Source organism: Eurosta solidaginis, chromosome 2 (assembly GCF_040869045.1).
Source record: "Eurosta solidaginis isolate ZX-2024a chromosome 2, ASM4086904v1, whole genome shotgun sequence".
Taxonomy (NCBI): Eukaryota; Metazoa; Arthropoda; class Insecta; order Diptera; family Tephritidae; genus Eurosta; species Eurosta solidaginis.
The window spans coordinates 64,167,286-64,178,184 of record NC_090320.1 but is presented as its reverse complement, the minus strand read 5'-3'; the positions used below and the strand labels follow the sequence as shown (position 1 = coordinate 64,178,184).

Genomic DNA, 10,899 nt, shown 5'->3' with positions numbered 1-10,899 from the left:
TTTCCGCGAATTTAAGTTGGCTGATCAATGCAGCGTCTTCCAAGCGGAAGCTGTCGCGTCTTAGGATGCGCTGGACGAAAAGTTATCCGGTGCTACTACGTTTATGGAATTTAACATTCACTCTGATATCCAAATGGCTATCAAGGCCTTGAGTTCAACTATATCGCTTGCGATTGCATCGAACTATTTTATGATTAAGATTATCTAGCTTCAGGGAAAAAGTGATATGCCGGGCAGCTGTTAAGTGGATCTCTTAGCCCGCATCGATGCAATTGAACCGAGTGAAGATGGCTGTATTGATTTCGGGGTATCGCTGGCCACATTTGTGTGCTCCTTCATATATGGGCCTCGAGTCACCTCAACAATCGTTGGACAGACATCACATCTTACAGGGTATCTAGATACTCCTGGCAGGGAGTGAATGGCAGGATGTCTGCCGAAATGATTGGGTTCACATAGGCTCAGCTATCAATGGTCATTGGGATTTCCACAGGACACTAACGGTACTAGAAACTCCATCCTGATGTAGCTGTATTGAGGATGATGAGGAATCATCGAGTCACTTCATGCTTTATTACCCGGTTTTTGCCAGTTGAGACCGATCTCATTTGAAACCATATCGATGCTACGCAAATAATCTCTAAGTAGCTATAGCTTATGTCACCGTTATTTTATGTGGTATCACAAAGGACCTTAATGCCGTCCAAATGAGCTTCGCCTTCCAGAGCTTCCCCTAACCTAATAGTTTTCCTTCTCTTCCCCTGGTGTATCCTTCGCCCATATTTGGACGCTTACTTTGGGGAAAAAGTGGAAATTTATCAAAAGTAATAGGAAATTTGGTCAGTGGCCCCAGCGGTAAAGTTTTTAAATTCAACCGTCATACAATTCCACTTAACATTTCAATAGAATTTAATGGACAACACATCAATCAAATGAAATGAAGCAAAGTATGTTATTTATGCATGCTATCTGTCTTTATGGATGACTACGTGGGAGGATGTCTGTGATTTTTCATAATTGCCACAAGCACATTAACACCTACGCCAACAACTAAACACAAATGTACATGAATAGAAACTAATGTACATACCTACAGACATACATGTGCAAAGGAGGAAAAACTGAATATAATGACGGCGCTGAATAGCAACTCGTAAATTTTTGATTTTTGAACGGCAGCAGGCAATAAGGAGCTAAACGAAAGAGAAGTTGGATCATCAACAACACTGCAACATTATTGTGTGTGCGGCTGTTGATATTGTTGTTATTGTACCTACTTGTTATGTGTGGTGCGCGGAAATGATCAAAGCAATTCGTGTGCTCGCATCCATCAACACAAACCATCAACTTGTATACAAACAATGAAAAGATCAAACGAACGAAAAGTGCCGGCGCTGCTATTGACTTCCCTATTGCTACTGAAAACGCATTCAACGGTGCAATATACAGTAGAGATGATAACTACAAATTTTGAGTTAGTATCAAATGGCCGAATACTACTAAATTTGAAAAAAGGCAGCATATTTTCCAAAAAGTTTGTTCTACTGTGGCTATAGCGACCTGTCCTTCCTGAAAAATGGAAAATGTGGACAGTGGTGCCGCTAATAAAGGCTGGGAAACTTCCTTCCCCACCAGAAGAAGTTACCATTGTGTCCTACGCCGATGACTGCACGATAATGGCAACAATTTCCGACCCATCTACCGATGATCTATGCTATAAAATCAACGGCTATCTCCCTAGTCTTTCTAGTTCTTTCACCACGCAAAATCTAAAATTGTCACAGACCAAATCCTCGGCAAAGTTATTTACATACACAAAGCAAATGTCGACCATTTTGGACATCCACGATGGTGGCGTTATCCAAAAATAATGGGTTTGACGTGCAAGTAGCCGCATTTGTATCTAAAGCCCAGAGCCGCAACAAAATCCCCAATTATCTTGCCGTCAGCATTTGCGACAAATATAAAGAAACTCTCATAACCACATATAAAGCAATTAACCGGCAGCTTGTACGATATGCGTACCCGATATGGTCGCCGAACCTAAAAGAAACAGACTGGTAGAAACTGCAAGCCTATGAAAACACCAGCCTAAGAACTGCCATGGTATGTCTTCTTATATCCCCAGGGAGGAGAGAAATGAAATGCTGAACAAACAGTTTCTGCTGAATACCCAGAATCCTGGGTATCCCAACAGACATTTGATTGAAAAGGAGCCGCCTCCCAGGAACTTGAGGAGCCATCTCCGTAAGCAGTATGATAAAAACTGGCACTTAAGAATTGAGCCGCATGAAAAAAATTAAGCTTTGATAATGCCTTCAGAAACATCCATAACAAGGCGTCGGACAGCTATGCCAGGGTTTGCTCGGTGAACCGTGTTCTTAAAACTTAAACTTGCAGTTGAGGAAAGCAACCTTCCCAAGGAGACATGCGTCACTTTAGCTCAACTTCCATCTGGATACTGTAAAAGGTTAAGCTCTTACTTATACAGAATCAAGTCCAACATACCCAATGTACGTGCCGCTTGTAATGTGTCCGCACTTAACACCGACCATCTTTTCAATTGCAATGTCGGACCAATACCTCTTAAATCCATATTTATCTTGTCCAACCCTGTTGAAACTGCAAGTTACCACGGAGTCTCATCAGAGGGCATTGAAAAGGAAAAATTGAACAGGAAAAAAACTTCTACAACAATAACAACAAGATTTCTGAACTTCGTCACCAACTGTTGTCGTTCACCCCTGTAGACGAACCTCGCGTCGCTATCCGCACAGAGGCGAAATTCCTTAATATCTCCTACCTTTGGCCGACATATGAAAGGGACGATGAGGTAAAACACGAATTCTACGAGCCCCAACATTTTGGAGGGCTTCAAATATATACGCAATAGGTATGCCTGCTGAAAGAGGCGACTAAAATACTCAAATGATTCAAGGGGTTGTGTAGCGCAACCCTTTCAAGTGCCGCAATTTATAGCTTCTGCACCTCAATTGTTAACCTCTCCTGCCGGTGGCGAATTCGGCCTCTTTAGCAGCCGAGGCTCTAGCTATCAATAATTCCCATAAAGCGGAGCAACGCGACCAAAGCGTTTATGTGAATGTGCCTTCAGGGTCTTAGTGCTTATGTCCAATTCATAAGAAAGTGGATCTGGAAAACTTTCCTCTCCTTAAATACTAAAATGTACAAAGTACCTTCGCTCCACTATAATCATCACTGCCTAACACATCCATATATACGGCAATATAATAAAAACTCTTTCGACAATGCACTGTCAGTATGTAATAGCCTTGAGTGCTTCATTCAAATTTCATTAAAATGTAAAGGTTTGATGTAGAAAAAAGAGCGAAACAAATGTGCATTGGAGCATCACAGTGCGTGTGATCCCCAATTTTTTCTATATTTGTGGTTTCAGTGTTAACATATGAGGATGGTATGTTGTTGTTTTCTTTTATATAAAAACATAGACCCTGTTTACTAACGAAAATATCTTCATGTGTCGCCATTAATATCATCGTTCCTGCTCCTGTTGGCGATTCATTATTATTTGTTGGTTTTGTACGCTATCAACGCTGTTGTTGATGATGATGTTTATGATCGTTTTGAAGTTGTCGGCAATAAATGCTGCTGTGCATGCTATTTTGTATTTAATTATGTTACATGAAGACATTGTCATATATGTATATGCGTGTACATACATGAATTTGAGGTAGATACATAAAGGTAGGGGTAGGCGTAGAAGAAAGTTTTGGGATGTTTGTAACCCTACCACCTTAACATAGCTCATAGTCAGGGGGTTAAATGAGCTATACAGCAGTGGATCACTATCAAATCTTACTGGGACAAACAAGATCAGTATTATGAGAGTTGGCGCACTCCACTCATATATTCACGTAATGGGATGCCTCTTTTTTACAAACTTTTTTTCCCGAATCGCCCAATTCTAGTTCTGTTCGGTGTTTTGTTTAATTGTCTGATCAACGCCCTATATTGATGAAGAGAGTGAGAGACTAGTAACTAGGACCTACCGAATTATTATCTAGCTTTTAGTATTATTAGTACTTAATGTAAGTGATGTATGTTTTCATTAAAACCGTTTAACTTAAACATTTTTTTTTAATTATTTTATTTTCAAGTGTTTAGTCTTTATTTAATTGCTTATTATTTCTCATTCTATTTAGTTCATTTAGGGATTCATTATTACACTCTTTCCTGACCATTTGCTACAATCTAAGTCCTTAATACATAATCTTACCAAAGTCTTTACTCGCCTCAGCGCCACGCATGCTTGTCCCTTCTCGAACTCCAAAGTATTTTTATGTCACTTCTACCGGACTGTATGTAATATATGTTTCAAATTCGAGCCAAATCGGACCACAAATACCATTTTTTTAGTATATCGATTCTTGCGCCACCTGGCGGCGATTTTTTTCATAGGTCGCTTTCTATTCATGTATGTAATAGGTATGTGTTCCAAATATGAGCCTAATCGGAGCAAAAATAAGATTTTTTTGAATATCTCCATCCATGCGCCAACTATCAGAGTTTTTTTTCTTATTATTGCATTGTCATCGGGTGCTGAACTATATTCCATGTTTCAAGCTTGTAGCTTATCGGGAAGCTACTAAAATTTTAATTACAAAATTCTGTTCGCTACACAGAGTCAAGCTAAATAAAATCGTTTAAAAAGAGTTGTCAAACATTTTCCACAAAAAACTAAATCAATAGAGCCACCCTATGCATTCAAAATTGATCCAGATAGATACAATGTTTTTGCTGCATATGAATGCTAAACGTTTATCTGGATCAGTGTTCACTGGAACTCAGCTACTCATTCGTTAACTTGGTTCTAACCATCTCAACGATTTGCACCAAGTTCAAAAAAGGAAGACAACCATTTCATCTTGGCGATAATATAGGTTAGTTAGAATCATCAATTCAGACTAAGTCCTTCTATCTTTCACTACTTTCACTTCCTGCTTAGTCGGCGCACTTCCATTCATGTATTTTTACTCGTTAGTTTAACACTACGTCTGCTACAATCTCTTATTGCTCATCGTCAAATCTCCCTGCTTTGGTATACGGAAAGATGCATAACTCTACCACCATCACCATACTTACCGCCGGAAATATTTTTGAACTCTTCTACAAGTCCGATTTTGCAAACTCTACTCAATCAAGCTGCAGGTTTTCGAAGTAACATTTTTATACCGAACGTGTACAAAATGGTATTATAACTTTGATTGGATAACGGTGTAAGTAATGGAATCGAGATAGATATCAAAATTATCAGCATTGAAAAAAATTTTGATTTAGCCATGTCCGTCCGTCCGTCAAAACGATAACTCGAGTTAAAATTTAGGTATTTTTACAAAATTATGTATATTGGCTTATCTGGGCCCAGAAAAGAACCCTATTGAAAATGGGCGAAATCGAACGATAACCAAGGCCGCTTTTTCGAACAGTTCGATAAATAGAAAAATGCGATATTTCATTACCAATGACATATAATGTAATGAAACTTGATATATGGATTGACTTTAAACCGATAAATAGAAATTTGGTAACAGTTTGGAAAATAGGGGTGACACCGCCCACATTTAGAATAAGAAAATTAAAAAGTGTTTATACCCGTTTAAGATGTCGTGTTGAAATTTGGAACAGAGGTTATCATTGCCATTATACATCCACATTAAGAATCTTATACAGATCGTTTGGCGACCACGCCTGTTTTTAAATATAATCGATATCGAAAAATTGAAAAAGCAACAATTCATTACTTAACACTTATAAAGTGATAATTTTGATATTGTAACGAATTTAGGGAAACTCTACTTATTTTACACCCGCTACTAACGTTCGTATCTAAACTGTTGAATAAATAACTCCAATATTCAATAATGCAAAATGGTCTTTATTAGACTACTTTGAAAGTACTTCACAATAACACTTATACTTCGCAACCAATAGCGTGCTTAAATCAAACTGATTACTGGTTACTCAGCTTTCGCTGCTTTTAGACTCTGTGCCCAAATGTCTAGACGTTTCTTCTGCTAGAATTTTCTACTTAATTACCAGCTATACGCGTCGCGTGTGTATCTGTAGTTTATAGCCTCTCACATAGCCATACGCGCGTGCATATGTGAGTACTACTTCAACTGATGACTGCGTGTGATCTGTGTGTGAGTTATCTCTTCGTTTCCTTGTATGTATAAGGGTAAATGATGATTAATGTGTTTATGTAGCTTGCTTTAATGTTTTTTTTGTTGTGCATTTACTTAGTAACAGCTTACAGATGGTAATATTGGTCACAATATGTTGGTTGACTTTATGCCGTCTACGTTTGTAAGAAGACAATTTAAAACTTTTGTAAGTCGTGGATATATATACAAATTGTAAAAATTAACAAATCCGGTAGACCAGCATGTCTACTTTACAAAAAGTTTTTCAAAATTTATAGTAACAAAAATTCAACTTTGCGGAATATAACTAAATTATACGGATGGTGTAAAAAAGTACGAAAATTAAAAAAAAATGTTGATAGTGGGAATGGCGCCGCTCCTTTTTCAGGTAATCTCTCTATAATACTATTAATGCCATAAATCAAACAAAAAAAGACATATAACGAATTTAGGAATACAAATTATTTTTATGACAAATTCTTGTTAAAATGGGCGAATTCGGTTGGAACCCACGGCCAGTTTTTATACCCAGCCCGTTCTTTTTTCCTTTCGTCCATCGATTAACACGTTGACAACCCACTGTCTTCACCAAATTTAGTACACGTGCCTAGCGAAAAATATTGTGGTGAATATTAGTATCACTATGCTGTTAGTAAATAATCACAACAACAAAACAGCAAGCAACCACACTTGTGTACACGAATGCATGAAAGTAAGCCATTTACACACATACATAGAAGGCGACGAAGAATATTTCACACAAATAACCAGCAGCTTAAAGCAAAGCGATTATCTCACATACGCAGAAGTTGTTATACACACATAAACACGCATATAGCTAAATAACCAAGTATGCGACACAACTGTTCCATGTTCGCGAATAGACCTTAGGAGAAATCGCATATATGAGGTAATCGAAAGTATAAAAGCACCGCTAGCTGAGCTATTAGTTGTGAAGTATAATTGTAAAGTACTACTCCCGAAGTAGTCTAAATAAAGACTGTTTTGCAATACTGAATATTGGAGTTATTTATTCAACAGTTCAGCGATTCGAACGTTAGCAGAAGCTGCATAGTAATGAGAATTCCCAAAAGTCGTTACAATATATTTGTATTGAAAATAATCGAAATCAGATAATAACCACGCCTACTTTTTCGACATCGAAAATTTGAAAAAATATGACAATGCTTTAATAAACGCTTGCAAGGCGATGAAACATGGAGAGTGCATTCATTTTAAAACGCAAAATAGAAAATGAGAAACATTTTTAAAAGAAGGTGTGGCACCCACCACAAACAATTAGGAGAAGAAAGTTTAAATGATTTGTAAGCGTACATAAGAGGCCGCTAGTATCACTTTAAAATTTTGCAGAATTATGGTTCTTGGTAATGTATGTAGATCTGAGGAAAATTCGTTAACGACCACGCCTAATTTTTAAAAAAGGTGCTTAAATAGTCTTGGTACGCTTCTTTAATAGTAGGGTTTTCAGCTTGGGAAAATAGATAAACTCATATCATTGATATGTGGCCTGACAGAGTTGCGATCGCTAAAGTTCAAGATATGACGCGAATATCGCTTAATGTTGTAAACTCACTGCATTACTCCCATAGAGTTCGCAGGTCCCAGCTAGCTCGCCATTTTCAGCGACTTCAACCCTCCTCTCTTTTGGTGCAATATGAAATAATGACGTTAACCATATCGGCTTTTGCTAATTGATGAGCTCTCAGTAACGGCAGTGATGTGTCGATTTTGAAGTTGTCATTGCCAAATTATTAAAAAAAATATACGAATAATGCAGGAAAATACAAGTTTACTGGAAGTAAAAAAATTAATTGAAACAACACCCAATACTCTTCAAAATGTTTAAAGTTTTATAATTGTTATTATATAGCACGGTGGAATGAGAGTTGGAAAAAACTCCCAATCCAATAGTACAAATGGAGGTGCCGGGGTTTGAACCCGGGACTTCTCACATGCGAAGCGAGCGCTCTACCACTGAGCTACACCCCCTTTTGATGGGGAGCTGCCAAAAGACAATAATATTGTTGAAAGCAAATTAGTTGTATATGCATACATATATGCATACATTTGTACTTATAAACATACATACATATGTACGTAAGAATATGCGCCCGTTGAGAGCGCCAACGAAAAAGTAAACGAAGTGGCAATGACTGATAAACAAAACATTGGTATTAACCGCTTTGTAGTTTTGGCTAAATTTGTAAAAATAAAATGGTGAGTAATGAATAAAAAATTATACGAATTTCTTAACACTTCTTAACTATTGATCGTGATTCATAGCACAGTGTTACAAAAAAAAAAAAAACAAAAGTGAAAATACCACGGAAGTGATGCCTCTTTTCTTTTAGATTTTGGAAATCTAAGGATGACTGCATATACGGTTTTTCCCGGATACCTTCTAGTTTTTCGTGCCTTTGGACCTTTACGAGCCTATAACTTGGTTGGTAAGCCGATTCCCATTCACTAATTTACAGGCAGTCTGCACCAACACTGACTTGCATTAGAACTGGAAACTTATTATGAGTTCAATGAGCATTGATTTTTTTTTAAATGTTAAAGCCTGACGGAGCTATTTAAGTTTTCATGAAAACAAAATTTGAAAAAAATATAAAATTGTATCAACACGACTCAGAAATGTGTACCTTGCAATTGTCAGTTACGTTCCAATGAAGCGTGATCCAGATATGGATAGAAATTTAACATGCAAATGCAACAACAACGCTGTGATCCTCATATCTATTTGGATTAGTTCCGGACCAACAAGGGTGGCTCTGTTGATTTGGTTTTTTGTAAAATGTTTGACAGCTTACCCTCTGTTTTTGGTAGCACTCACAGACATATGCACGAGGGCATCCGATATTTAACATATTTTTCCACTCGAAAACCCATAAATTTAAACTTTAATTTTGAAAACTAATTATTAAGGGCATAAAATAATTTCATTAAGTTAATTTTAAATCATAATAGAAAAACTATATATTTTTTATATGTAAAATACCAGAACCACAACATAATATGCAAATGTTTTTTGCACAAATCTCTTGACAGAAGTAAAATTTTTAATATGAGCCTTGGGACGAAAGTTATTTAGTTCAAAGTATTTCTTTTGGTACCCCTCCCGACATTTTTGGACGTGTTTTAACTGCCGACCCCTTTGTTAATCATTAGGCTACTTCAGCTTTTTTTAAGTGCAAAATCTCATACAATGTTATATGGATAATATATAGCATCTGTGGCAGGGTTAAATAACTAATAATACTAGTTATTAGTTTGATAATTTGTTTTAACTTTTTAAGTAAAATTTTACGGAGCGATTCGGGGAAACAAGTTGTAACAAGTTCGTTGAGTGCTGCCAACTATCATAGTACTGATCCTGATCGTTCCAATGAGATTTGAAGGTGATCCCAGAGCTCGATGACTCTATGAAACGTTACTGTGGTCAAATATGACTGAAACTGAACCGACTTTAAGTATTTTACCAATTCTGGATATACAAAACTTCATTCTTTAAAATGACATAAAATTTGTTTAGAATGAGTGGATTTGTGTGTATTCACGAAACAAACCACATTTTTTGTTAAACTGTTTGTTGGGTAAATACACACAAATTTCATAACATATCCTAAAAAGTGTGTTTGTCATTTTGAACTGATGTTTTGTCGAGAAATTGTACGAAATTGGTAAAAAGCTCAAAATCGGTTGAGTTTCAGTCATATTAGACAACAGTGGCAAAATAAACATTTCTGAGTTGTTTTGATGCAAATTTATATCTTTTCCACATTTTTTTTCATGAAAATTTGAATTTTCAATTCTGATGCTAGTTAAGGTTGGTGCAGTCTGCATACAAATTAGTGCATACAGATAACACCAAAGTTGACAAAAAACGAAAAAGGTGAAAAAATGGTTCCTTGGGAAACATTTCACAGTTTTATTAAGTTTTCCTAGTTGATATGTATATTGTTGAAGAGGTTGTAATATCTGCTTATAAGATCCGGAAATAAACGGAGAATTGGTTTATAACCAACAAAGTAATAGGCTCTTAGGGTCCAAAGATACGAAAAACCGTTTTTTTACCCATAACTCACGATTCTGGAGATGTCAGTCATTCTTAGACCTTCAAGATCGACTAGAAAAATGATATCACTTCCCAGGTATTTTTTTGGTGTCACACAGTGTAATCAGTAGAGAGATAAAGTAAATAATGTGAGTGCGCTAGCGATAATAATGAGCGCTTTGTTCCATATGCGTGGTTAAGTATGTATGTACGTACAAATGTATATGTTCGATTTTAATAATCTATTTTTAAAATAAAAATACTCAAACTATATTTTTCATTATAGTTGTGTAGAATAAGATTAGGAAAATGATATTTAAAAGCAACACAATTTGTATCAAAACATGTAAGGTAGTTTGATTTATTATGAAGGCAGAAAAAATATTCGAACTAGTATGACACTAACATATTTTTGCAAAATGTACTCCTAAAAATTAATTTATAAAGTTTAATTCAAGAAAAGAAACCAGCTTGCTTTTCTTTTCTGTGGCGATAAGTAATAAGATACGTTAAGTTTCGGAGACACCGAACTTTATATACTCAAATTTGTGCTTACACACATGGTAACGTTCCTGTCATCAGTGACGTGCACGGCTATAAATTTGAGCCTAAATCTGAAACTGTTTTGTACTACAAACA

The 10,899-nt window shown here is 36.4% G+C and overlaps 1 non-coding gene across 1 annotated transcript; it reads right to left on the bottom strand.

Annotated features, from left to right (window-relative positions):
• Positions 1-8,120: 8,120 nt before the first annotated feature.
• TRNAA-CGC (transfer RNA alanine (anticodon CGC)) lies at positions 8,121-8,192 on the bottom strand. The gene has a single exon. It is a non-coding gene; the product is annotated as a tRNA-Ala (tRNA).
• Between the last annotated feature and the right edge of the window lie 2,707 nt (positions 8,193-10,899).